Raw genomic sequence first — 13,552 nt, 5'->3', positions numbered from 1 at the left:
TTTCTCTCATTGCTACTCACATCTCCTCACAAACACCCCAGAACCATTAAACAATACACACACACTCAGTCTGTTCAGACGGTCAATTTAATTCCCAAGGGAGCTTGCAGTGTGACACTGTTAACAGGCCAGACTAGACTAGACAGCCAGCAGACAGATAAATACCAGACCCCACTGAATACCAAATGCACCATCATCTATCGGTTCCCCCTGCAATACTGCAGTCTGTGGACACAGTCAAATATAAGCACTGGCTTGATTGGTCACCTTGAAATTCACAACTTTTTTTAGCTTAATCCTTTTTTTTTTACAAACAGAAGTGTGTTATGATTAAAAAACTGCCAACGGTGTCATTCAGCAATAGAGAGAGGTGGGGGTTCCCATTTGAGACTCTGTTGTGCAGCGGATGTCATCAATTTACAACGCCATCTAGTGCGTTCGATGGAAAATGGTAATTATTTTTCCAAAAAACTTTACCGTTAAAAAGTGTTTCCATTTTGTTTTCTTGTTTCTCAGTCAATCCATTGTTTCATCTGATTTTTGGATTCGCTTTATCCTCACCGGGGTCCTTTGCGAGTTTCGGCGTGGACTTTTAAAAGGGGACATGCCAAAAAGCGTGAGTATCACAAAGTACAACAGAGGTACAGCCAAGAAAACGAATGGCAAGAAGAGATCAGAACTAACTAGTAACTGCGTAGATACAACTTAGTTTTGACTTTTCTTGTCGTTCGTCTTCTTTGTTACCTCTGTTGTAATTTGTGATACTCATGTTTTGTTAAATGTTCTCTTTTAAAAGTCCACACTTTAAATGTAAAGTTAGATTTTAAATCGCACACCTTTCTGGATAATTGGATGCAGACCAGAAAGTCATGTTCAATAAACATATCTGGCGTACCACATTGTGTTTGCATTTTCTTGTCCTTGACTGGCTACAATGTTTTCCTAACGTGCCTCTCCAGGTGTGCTTTATGCACAAAGACGCAGCCACACGTGCAAGACCCAAGATAATTTTAGTTTTATATTTCCACAGGTATGCACAATACCACAAATTGTATGACACACATTTAGGCCTTAGAAAGGAGACATACAAGAAAGACACACCTTTCAACCATCATTTCATTTCCAAACACAACCCTCATTCTTGAATTGTTGAAGGCACCAATGCAATGATACACCCGCTCCTGTTGAAGTTTGAAAAAAAGTGCACGAGAGTTAAAAGAGCCAAACAAGAAAATAAAGATTGTGACTTCAATCAATCAATCAAAAGCCTAAATAGTCATCATACACTATAGCGTATAACGAAATTGGTGGTGCTACTCCGCAAAGTGTGTTTTCCCATTTAAAAAAAACATAAATAGAAATATAAAAGTATAAAAAGTCACATCAACGGCTAGGTAAATTCTAAAATATTGCACAGTCTAAGATATTGCACATTGTTATTGCACACCCCGGAGTTATTGCACAGAAGGCGATTGTGTTGTGCTATGACATATAAATGACATTGATCAAGAAATATACAAAGTTAGTGGTATTTCTGGATAAGAAAAAAGAAGGGAAGGGAAGAATGACAAGTGGAAAGGAAGAGGAAGAGTGGGTCATCAGCATGTATGCAGCTCTTTCCACCACTGTGGTAGGGCCCTGCTGAGCATTGTAATGGGCTGTCTGCCAAGCTGGGCCGATGAGCTCATGTCTGGCTTCAATGCCAATCTCCTGAATTGGCACAAGGCTCGGTAGGGTGAGCTCTGAGGCACCATTTCACCCTAACCACCTTACAGGAAGCACAGAATATGGCCAAGATCGTAAAAGTCAACAAATAATAAGGAAAAGAAAGAACACTGACAAAGGGCATGTATCTCTTGTATATCTCAGCCATTTCTATCACTATACTGATAAGAGCTCCGGACCAGACGACAATAATCACAGGGCTTCTGAGACAGACAGCAGCTATAAATGTAGGTTTGAAAGTGAAAGAAAGAGGGGGTGCAAGGATTTGTGTGTGCGTGTCTGTGTCTGTGTGTGCGTATGTGGGTTTTATGCAGCCATAAACAGTGGTGATCACAGGGTGGACAGTGGAGGTTATAGCCTCCTGCTGTTAGGGCTCAGTCGCAAGAGCGACAAGCACACACATGCACGTGTGCAGACAGGTAGGTCCTTGAGGAACTGAAGAGTACACAAATGTATGTCAAACTTAATGAAATTTTGTCATATGGAACAAATTAATCCAGGCTTTATAGGTTTTTTTCATACAGGAATACACAAATTCAAAATTCGTGGAGGGCAATAAGATCATACATGTACATTTAAAGGAAAAGAAATGAATGCCATATTATTTATTTCTCTATTCATGTTGCAACATGCGACGACATCCCTAAAAATGAAAGATATTTTATTTTATGTACTGTTATTCATCTCATCTCTCATTTTCTGACCTGCTTTATCCTCATTAGGGTGTCGGGAGTGCTGAAGCCTATCCCAGCTTACTTTGGGATCTTTGAACAACTTAAATGACACTAAAAGACAAAGCATCAACATGACAAGAAAAAAATCCTCTGTTAGCATTAGATATTAGTCTTTGGTCACAGTCACTTGCAGAGACAATCTCCGCAAAAAAATTTGATCACCATTCAGGCCGAAACTCAAATCCCAGTGAAGTCGATGTAGTGTAGTTCCCATGCTAATCTTAGGCCTGAAGCTGTTTTTTTCTTTTATGTGTTTTTGCAACACTTTCGTTACAGATATGTAACCTAGTAAATACTTCCTCCGACAAAATAATAACTTTTTACGTTTATACTTACATAAATACACTCACTTGCTCTTTATTTAACCTCGTGGTTTAATGTATTGTGTGTAAATAATTAGTTCACAATGCACCTGTTAATTTTGCAACATAAATCAATAGGTTGAAAACTGTTACTAAAATGGTCCTCCCTAATTTCACGCCGTTCCTCGCAAAACAACTAAAGCTAACTTGTTTTGATGGATAGTGTTGGCAGAATTACATAAACATGTTTATTATCAACCATGAAAGGAGTCCTTTGGAAGAATCTCGGCACCCCCTTTTGTCTTCATCATCTTCATCGCTCATTAATCTCTCGCCCTTTTTTCTCACCCAGTAGGGGGCCACCCCAGCCAAAGTTCCTTGTCCTCTAGCAGTGTGGCAAAATCTACCACCCAGGCTTGAATCGACACACTCACAAACGCATAAACACACACCAACATACACTAACACACGCATACACACAAGCATATTACTCATTAACCAATACATCGACACGGGTGATGTGAAGAGCATACAATTTACACACATACAATCTCATGGGCAAGAGGTTGGCACATTCATTCCACGAGCTGGTGTATAAAAACCAGTGTAAAAAAAAAAAAACTCCACATGAAACAGAACCTGAATGACACATGACTGATGTAATGTTATCATGCAGTGTCATTAAAGTCAAATTTAAAATGGAGTTATATTTTGCTATTTCTAATTGTGTTTTCAGATAAAATTAAACTTGAAGAGTAAAATGTTAATAGAAGCCACAGAAATGGTGAATAGTGCACTGAGAGGTAATTATAAACTCATATGAGGCACTACCTTACTAATCATTTGTCCTGTATACAATACAAAACCGTCTTGTTCTGTACTTTTAATTATAAACGAAATTGGTTAGGTGTTAATGTATCCTCATATCCCTTTTAAAAAGAGGAGAATGTTTCTTATCTCATTTCTCATTTTCTAAACGGTTTTCTCCTCATTAGGGTCATGGGGGGTGCTGGAGTTTATCCCAGCTGACTTTGGGCCAGAGGTGCCCAGCTGATTGCAGGACACAAGGAGACAGAGATGACCTGGACTTGAACACAGGACACCAGAGCTGTGAGGCCGGCACGCTAACCATTCACTCCACCGGGCCACCTGAGAATGTATCTTCTGCCCTTAAAAGGACTGTAGAATGTTTCTGTTTCTCACGGTTTTCTTATACATGCCCCAACATAACAAAACATTACTCTTTACATACAAGCTTTGACATGCACACACTACTCCTCATTTTCTAAAGGAGCCCATATCTTTTGACTTCACACTCCCATGCACAAGCCCAGATGCAGCATGACAAACTCTAATCCCATGAATTCGGTTTCCCTGCCATCAAACTAAACCATATCCCCCAACGGCCTCATGTTTTAAACTGTGATGCACATTTACACTCACCAGCAGATCTATGTGTCAGATGGATGGACAGACAGACACACAGAAGCCCAAATATGCTCACCCACATACCAGTTGCTGGTCGTGAGGCCCACCCAGAGTTGGTAGGCACCATACCACACAGTTAGCCTGTCTACTAAAATTGTTTTGTCTTCAATCAATCTAGTAGGGCTAGTTTGTCATGCAAATGCAACCCGAGCTTTCCTTTCTTTGCTGCATGACAGATTAGCAAGTGTTAATGTGTATGGCATTTGCATACCCGTTTCTTTTCTCTGTTTTCTACTTTTAGATTTAGTTTACAGATGAATCCGTTAACCTCAAACCTTGGCATCTCTATTTTATTCATCGGGCAGATGATGTGTGAGATCTGCGCTGCGCTGTGCCTGCACTTGATCCTCTGCACACCCAACCTAAAGAGGATATTAGCATATCTGTCGAATCATACAGTTTGTCCATGATTTATATCAAATTTTTAAACTGATACGGCACACATCAAAAAAAAAATCCAAGGGGAAAACACAAAAAAACTTCTGTGTGCGTTTAATCTCTTTTTCATTTTCCTTTAAAAAAAGATCTCCATTTTCCTGGCCCCTCTAACTCAGCTATCAATCTGGTTAAGCGTGTCATAGCATTACAGGAGCGACAGAGTCAATAGTGTCCCAGTAGGCAACGCGGGTCAGGCCATAAATCTCTCTCCTCTCTGCAGTGCAATGGAAACGTTTTTTTCCCTTCTTTCTTCCAGCTCAGCGGGACAGGGTTGAATGGGCTAGTTCAGGTCCAGGTTAATGTGGTGAGACCACCATCAAGACACTTTATCAGCAGGCATGCATTGGATTAGAGCACAAAGGGAGACACTTCCAGTGGGGAGCCACTCCAATTTTCTATTTTTTATGATTTCTGGTTATTTTTACAGTGTACAATGCATGCACGCACACACACGACCCTAATGAGGATAAAGCGGTTCAGAAGATGAGATGAGATGAGATGACAAGACAGACCATACCTCGATAGCACAGTAGACACCGCATGAGCGTTATAATTTGAAGGTTATGAGTACAACCCTGATGTAGTTGGTTTGTTATGATTTTCTTATAAATGGAAAACAGTCACTTCAATAAAAACAATTCGGAACAACTTCGGAAAAGTAATGCAAAATCCTGGACTCTGGACAACCTCCCTAAACTCTGGAAATCCCCAAAAATGTCACTACATCTTTTTAAGCAGCCATTTCGGAAAAAGCACCAATTTTCAAGGGCTAAACAATTCATTAAGTAGCAGTCATCTAATTGGTAAAACAAATAATTGGCATTGAATTTGGCGACCAGTTTTCCTCTTCATACAGAGCACCAATAACTGCAAAAGTCTCTCACAAACATCTGGCTCATAAAGAGAGCTGCTGTCCCAGAGCCTATAATCAGTCTATTGCCATAGAAACAGCAACGTAACTTCCCACACCACTGTCACCTAGATATTAGTGGTAGATAAAATACTGATTCTGTAACTTGTAACCGTAACTGTATTCTGTAACTTGTCTCCAATTTAGACTTAATGCACATCATCTGATTGTTCTCTCTGTAAATTTAAGTACTCAGGAAGCAGTTTAATTCTCAAACCATAATCTACAAACTCAATTGGATATTTTATCCATATACAAATGATCTGTATGTTGTGTTTAAATATCTTTGGTTGTAGAACAACAAAAATAATTCAGAATCTACTCTTTAATTTGTATATGACAAGAGCTGAACATTAATGTTTTTTTGTACATTAATGTTTGCATGGTTGGGACTGCATGGTTTAAAACTTAATGGTATAGAGGGGAAAAAACAGTTTTGGTTTCCTCAATCAAAAAAAAAAAGACCTGAAGGAATATATGAACCCACGACCCTTTTGTGCAATGTATTAATCTAATGCGGGTAGAAAAAAAAACAGTTTTACTATGTACTAAATCTGCTACTAGTTTAGTTCATTGAAAAGTGTGAGTAATGCCAATTAGACAAACCCTTTTCAGGAATGTATGATACTTTATAATAAAAAGTTGATACAAGGAGTTAAAATTTGAATCACTATCCCAATTGTAATGAACAAACCTTTGAGTGTGATCTCTCTTTAGTGCAAGTGCGAAAGAGAAAGCTGAAAATAATTATAACTGTCTGACACCTTGCCTCAGAATTAAGGGCCTCAGATATCAGCAGTCATGCATGTATGCTGCTTTATTTTAGGGTTTCAAAGAGGAAACAGTTCCCTGTGAATAATCATCTCTCACACTGCCATAAATTGAGCCATATTTAATTTTGCTTTTGTTCACCTATCCACCACACATTATTTTATCATTAACATTATTCAAAGAACAACAAAGCAGCGTATTCAAGCAACTACTTGTTATGTGTCTTTCATTCTTTTTACCTTCATATGCCACACTAAAACGAGCAAAAGCATTTCGGCATTGTCGTTCAAAAATAAGCTTCAACACCGTTAAAAAAAACACTTTGTTTGGATGGCAAACCGAAACCAGATGTACCGGTCTGTCTGCTCAAAAGAGTAATCGCAGGAAAAGGTTCCCACTGCTACGAGATGTGAATATGTCCATATTTCTGCTCAAATATACTGATGTCGAGACGACATTTGTTTTTGTGGGGGAGTGTGACATGCTCAAGTGTGTAAGTTATTAATGATTGCATGTTGGGGATTACGACTAGTTTTGGATTGGATGTTTATCAGTGTTCGATTAGTGATGCCTTCATCCAAATAGCAAGAGTAACATGTTAAAGTATGTATCAGTATTCGATTATTAATGTCTCGGTGCACAAAGGTTGAGGCATGGGAGATTTTTAGTCATTACATTAAAAGCTGGTTGAAGACAACAACGAATCACTGTGTGATTATTTCTCAGTGTTTCAAGCGATAAGAAAATGCAGGGTGAAACATAATAAATAAATAAATAAGGAAATTCAGACATTTGTTTTGTTAACAAGCCTGACAGTTGATGAGAGGAAGGATCTGCGGAAGCGCTCCTTAATGCAATGAGGGTGCAGCAGTCTATTCTTGAAAGAGCTTCGGGAGGCAGGGGGTGGGAGATGCTGTCCATGATGGACATCCTCCTGGTCAGCATCCTCCTCTCTCCCACTTCCTCAACAGAGTCTAGAGGACAGTACAGAACAGAACTGCCCCTCCTGTCCATCTTATCAGCCTCTTCCTGTCCCTTCTCGGTGCCCCCGCATTCCCAACAGACCACAGCATAAATCCTTGTACAGGGTGACCCAAAAAGATGCGTACCCATCAGTTTTGAAAACGTTTCCATTGGTACGCATCTTTTTGGGTCACCGTGTAGATGCCACCACAGTGTCGTAAAATGTCCTTAGCAGTGACCTGAATATTCCAAAGGACTGTAGTCTCCTCAGTAGGTAGAAGCGGCTCTGACCCCTCTTGTAACTTAAACTGGAGAGCACGGGTATGTGCACATCCATTCTTGTTGACATGTGTGTAATATTTACTGAGCATGTCATCTTGACACCTGCCTATGTATCTCCTGTTAGAATGTGACAAGCCTGGCATTGTTGCTAAATGTTAATCACTAGGGTTTGTTGTAACTCTTCCGACTGTGTTTTTGTGTCACCCTAACCTGCCCTCTCCCTCCCCTGCTACTTTTGTCTTTCAACTACCGAATGGATGCTAGTTAATGGCAAATGGCCCCCTCCTCTCCTCATACTTCGTGTGATAGACTTGTCTATATGCTCCACCTCTTTCTTCATTCTATTTGGGCCCAGTTTGTGTGTGTGCTACCTAATGATGCAGCTGGGCCATTAAAAGCGTGGGGGATATTTGACAGCATTGCAACCCGCTGCTCACCCCTCCAAACTCCCCACCTCCACCCCAACTCGCACATGCAGAAGAACATGCACACAGAGAGACACAGAGGGCCTGAAAGAGGCTTTCTGGGGTAAATGAAGTCCTCACCCTAATACTGTACCGGGTATTCATTTCCTAACGACAATTGTGCATTTGCTTGGAAAGAAACTCAAACGAAAAGGAGAAAATGGTGAGATAGTGTTAGTTCTATCTTTGGAGGAGACCACAGCCTGTGTTGTTCTTCACTCTTTGCCTCCCTCCCACTCTGTTTTTTGGAGGTTGTGTGTGAGTGCATGTTTGAAGTCTGTCCATTTGTCTTAGAGGATTGTGCAGTGCTTGTATTGACTATTGAGTGAATCTGTATGTGTGCGCGTTTGCGTGTATGGGGGTGGAAAGAGGTAACTGAAGGTGTTAAAGGCTTGATGTGAATAGCTTTCATCCATCAGCCGTGGAGGTCAGCTGGGTGATACCACTAGTCCTGGGTGGTCCTCCTTTTTCATTTGGAACACCTACTATTAATACACACATTTATCTACTGTAGGGGATTGCAGGGAGGCCACGTGCACATAGGTATTTCAGTGTGTGTGTGTGTGTGTGTGTTGTACCGTGTATTTATTCTTGAAACACAGGGAGAAATAATCCCAATAGTGATTCGTTGTGGCTTCCTCAATCCAATTTAACTGGTATGAGAGTAATTTCCCGTGTTGGCCAAGCTACGTGCTCATCAAATAATCAATAATCGAATATATATCCATAAACACTTGATCCAAACTAGTTGCACAACCCCAACAGAGAGAGAGGGAGAGAGAGAGAGAGAGAGAGAGAGAGAGAGAGAGAGAGAGAGAGAGAGAGAGAGAGAGAGAGAGAGAGAGAGAGAAAGAGAGAGAGAGAAAGAGAGAGAGAGAGAGAGAGAGAGAGAGAGAGAGAGAGAGAGAGAGAGAGAGAGAGAGAGACAGAGAGAGAGAGAGAGAGAGACAGAGAGACAGACAGACTGCAGAGAACAGTGGATAATATAAATTCATTATGTAAATCCGCAGCTCAAACAAATTGACAGGCGGGTATTACAGCCGAGAGGAACGGAATCAAGAGCATGAAAGCATCAGTTCCATTCACCCTTGACCTCCACCCTCAACCTGTTCACTGAAGTGCGCCTGTTATGTATACTAACGACACAGGAGGGGCAATCCGAACAGCAACATTGCAACAGATGTTGTTTTCTAACACTGGTAACTGGAGACACTTTCAACCTTGATCTAACCAGAGCGTAAACTATGTTGAAAGGGAAAAAATTGAGATGGTCTTCGCTGGTGGTAACGATCCATTGCACGTGAATCTTTATTCAATTCCACTTTGGAAATTATAAATATTTTTTGGCAGCTGGGCGGATGAGTGGTTAATGCGTCGGCCTCACATTGGGAGACTGGTAGATCTGAAAATACAACTTCAGGAGCAGGTTAAGAAAGAGTGAGATCAATTTAATAGGAAATAGGTATGTTACCAGACTGCAGAATGCGGGAGAATGCTCAAACAGCTGTGAACCGCTCACAGTCTATTACCCTCGCAATTCTTTCCGAATGAACAGTGGGTCAGTGTTTATATAGGAGAACAGGGCATAGTATGGTTTCTATGACAACAACCAAACTCTGGGCAAAGTCTGATTAATCAGTTACAAGTCTCCATGTCAATGACCAAACTTTGGGCGAAGTCCGGTTAATCCATGTCAAGTCCCCATAACAACGACCAAACTCGGGAAAAGTTTCTTATGACAACGATGTTTCTATACTTGCAAAAACTGATACAATATAATATGAACAAGCAATCGCCAAGTCACGTTGTCATTTTATCTTAATATTGTCTTACAATTCAGACAGATTTATCAAACGGAGCAGAGGACAAGTGGAGAAGAAAAGGTGAGAGGAGCTGCACCATGAGTAGAAAAGAAAGGAAGATAAGAGGGCAAGGGGAGGAAAAGTGAGTGTCTAGACAGCATTCATGATCCATCTGTCTCCCACTTCCACAGCAACAGCCAGGGGCTACAAGATGCCAAACTCCATCATGACTGAGGCGTTTTCTTCCCCTCTCACTCTCTTCTTTTCTTTTTTATTCCTTACATGATTTTCTTTTGCTCTTTTCCCAGTCTACTGATTTCTCACTTTTTTAATCCCCTGCGACCATGTATTGCTCGCTTATTCGTTTATATCTCTCCTTGTATTCTTTCAGCTCTCTCCCCTTATGTCTTTTTCTCTCTCTCGGGCAATAGTAGAAAATTACTACAATTGTACAGCTTCCCCATAATGTTGGCTGCGGGCATATTTACATTGAATCTAGACAGCTAAAAATTTCAAGTAGCCAGCTCATAATTTTACTTAATGAAACGAAATGGAGTCCCTTCCACATTGAACCAGCAAAAGATGAAAGTAAAATGATCTAAGTTTCTCAAGGGAAGAATAAAAGCAGTGAGGGGGACAAAAAAAATAATAAATGAATGAATTTACAATGAATAGGATGAAGGTTTTAGGGACCTCAATGTCATTGGGTTGGTTTTGTCAGCCAATGAGTGAGGAAGGGATAAAAAGAAGGTGAAGAACTTGTCGGACATTGGCACACAGATCTAGTGCCAAGAATGAAAGTGCTGCTGTTAAAAGTTTTCCAACTCCTCTAAAAGTAGTTGAAAGAGAACGGTGCGGCACATCAAAGTAACCTGGCAGACAGCCATTGCAGTCCAAAGGCGTCCTTCAACTTCTCTCCCTACTATCTCACTTTCTGTGTCTCCTTTTGGGTTTTTCATTGATTGTGGTGATTTGAGGGAACACTCTTATCTCCCTTCTGACAGTGCTGCTCAGTAAGTATAAGAAAAGGTCTGGTGTTTGCTGTGAGGGGGGGGGGGGTAATTAAAAGCATAGAGCAAAGTCAAGGCCAGTTGCTTGAATTTTTGGCACACCTTCTAATCTGTCTGTCTGCAGACGAGAATCTCATCCTATTTCCGAGAGACTATTATCCCATGTACGTCTCTCCGCCTTCTTGGCCACTTTTACAGTCTAATCAACATGAAGCCTTGTCCTTTTCTAATCAGTGCAAATTTCCTTGGTTGTTTTCTGACTGTCCTTGTCCTCTTGTGTCATTTTCTCTGTTGCCGCAGTCCTAAATGCTCAAACTGATACCTTTTCAGCTGGAGAAGACAATAAAAGAAAAGGAAAATCTCTGTGAAACAACAGGTGAAAGAAAAACATACACAAAACTAAAAGCAGCCTTCCAAAGAACCATGGTCCATAACCACCCACTCAACAGCCCCTTTTCATACAGCGCAGACGACGAGCCATAGTGTGTTTCCAATTGAATGTGAGGTGGGTGGCAGCCTGGCATGGCCCCTTTAGTTCCCCTCACCCACAAGGTTCTTACATGAAAGGAAAAACTTTCTCTGAAAGCCAAGCACCGCCCGTGACCTGATTTCATAGAAAAGGGGAGAGATGGAGCACCATGTGTCACTTTGAAGTCAGCTTGATAAACAGGGCCAGTGGAAGAGGCTAAGGCTGAGTAAAAAAACAAAACTTTATTTACATTTCAAAAGTACTAAGCACTGGTGTTTGGGATACGGGAACTAAAGGAAATACCAGAGAAGAAATTGAGTGTTTTGGCGGTGAGGGATGAAAAACAAACAAAAAAAAGGAGCGGTTTTGGTGAGGGAGTAACCCTCCTTCAGTTTTTATTGCTAGAAGAGCTATGAGTTTAAATTAAGAGACAAGAAAGAAATAAGAAAAAACATTAAATGTAGGTGATAGAGGTTGTACAGTGGTATCTTGAGATACGAGCTTAATGCGTTCTGGGACTGAGCTTGTATGTTGATTTTCTTGTATCAAATTCCTCATGTGTAGAGGCACTCGCATGTCGAGGTATTACTGTACGGCCAAATTATTTCAAACTATAATTCTATAAAGAGGATATGTGTAAAAGCAATCAAATGGGGAACAAAAATTAGCCACAAAAAAAAAGAAGTAGGATAGATAGTTATTACCAGACTTGAAATCAGACATGGAATAAACCATGTGGATTTGAAAATGAAAAGCAGAAGTGGCTTAAGGAGAAAAGGACAAATAATGTTGTTGTAAAAAGCAGACATAGATGATAAACAAACACACCCTGTTTGTGCTTTGGAAAGTCTCTACTGATCTGTGTTATGCTTTCCAGCTTTCAACAGAGCTTATCACATCACCGATACACATCACAGCCTTTTCTGAGACAAATGGATGACGTGGTACCCCAGTGAAGTAGTTTTACAAACTTGAAGTAGTTAGTTTTAGTTATTCGTACACCGTACAATAAATCAAGGGCATATATGAAGATTTAATAAAGGCTTTAAATTACACTGTATGGACCAGCCACACTGAGCTGACATGCCAAAAAACAGCACTGAACGGAGAGGTTGGCAAGTTGCATTTGTGGCTTCGCCGTGGGAAAAAAAAAAAAAAAAACCTGAACAAACCAATCCCTAAAAGTTTGGCTTAATGTGATTCAGATAACTCCATTAGAATAATGGAAATAAAATCATACACTGAACATCTTAACCAGAGTTATTATATAGAGTAAAAAGAGACCCTAGTGAGGATAAAGCTGTTCATAAAATGAGATGAGATTAATTCCTGCTCCTTTCCTTCTATAACTATAATGACAATTACACTTACACAATTTTGCCATTTTTGGTATTATACATTTAACTAGTTATGTGACGAGGTACCAGCAAATGACTCATCTGAAGAAGTTTTCACTAAATAGCTGCAATTAATGACTTTGAGGGCATTACCGTGTCCTCACAATCTTCTGCTAATGTACTCATAGATCATTTAAGGACAGACACGTTTTCACACACAGATGGAAGAAGATAACACTACTGATGATTAATGAGAGATACACTTTAGTCTGCTTCATTAGTCCCATCTGTACTGTACTTCAGGTTGACGAGCTTGGCCAGTGGCCCGGCTTCAGTTCACAATGGCTTTTAAAGGTTGAGTCAGGAAACTACCGTTTAACACCTTCGTGAACATTCAGCTGCTTTGTTTGACAGGACCACAAAGCAAGGAGTTTGTAGAATTACTCAATGGATATGGCAGCAGATCAAGTCTAAGGTGAATAACCTTTTCGGTATTGCCAATGGCAAGTCAACAGTAGTCATTAGCGGAATTGTTAATGTTGCAGTTGCTATTTTACACATATTTGTGATGCAGAAAGTGACACCCAGCGTCTTCTGCTGGCCATGGCTAGGGTATCATTCAATAAAACATCAAAAGGAAATAGTGATGATTAAAGAAAAACTTTTATTTATATATAAAATACCCATGGATGCTGAATAGTTTTTACTAGATACGTTTGTTAGCAGCACAGCCTTCGTATTAAATTCAATATAAAAGCAAGTAAATTGTGCAAAGTTGTATGACATCTAAAAAGTTGAAGCGAAGGGCCTAATATTTCGCATACAGCACCTATGTTTTAAGCTATGAAACCACACAA

The sequence above is a fragment of the Stigmatopora nigra genome, chromosome 7 (genome assembly GCF_051989575.1).
Source record: "Stigmatopora nigra isolate UIUO_SnigA chromosome 7, RoL_Snig_1.1, whole genome shotgun sequence".
In the NCBI taxonomy this organism is placed as follows: domain Eukaryota; kingdom Metazoa; phylum Chordata; class Actinopteri; order Syngnathiformes; family Syngnathidae; genus Stigmatopora; species Stigmatopora nigra.
This window is presented reverse-complemented; position numbering follows the sequence as displayed.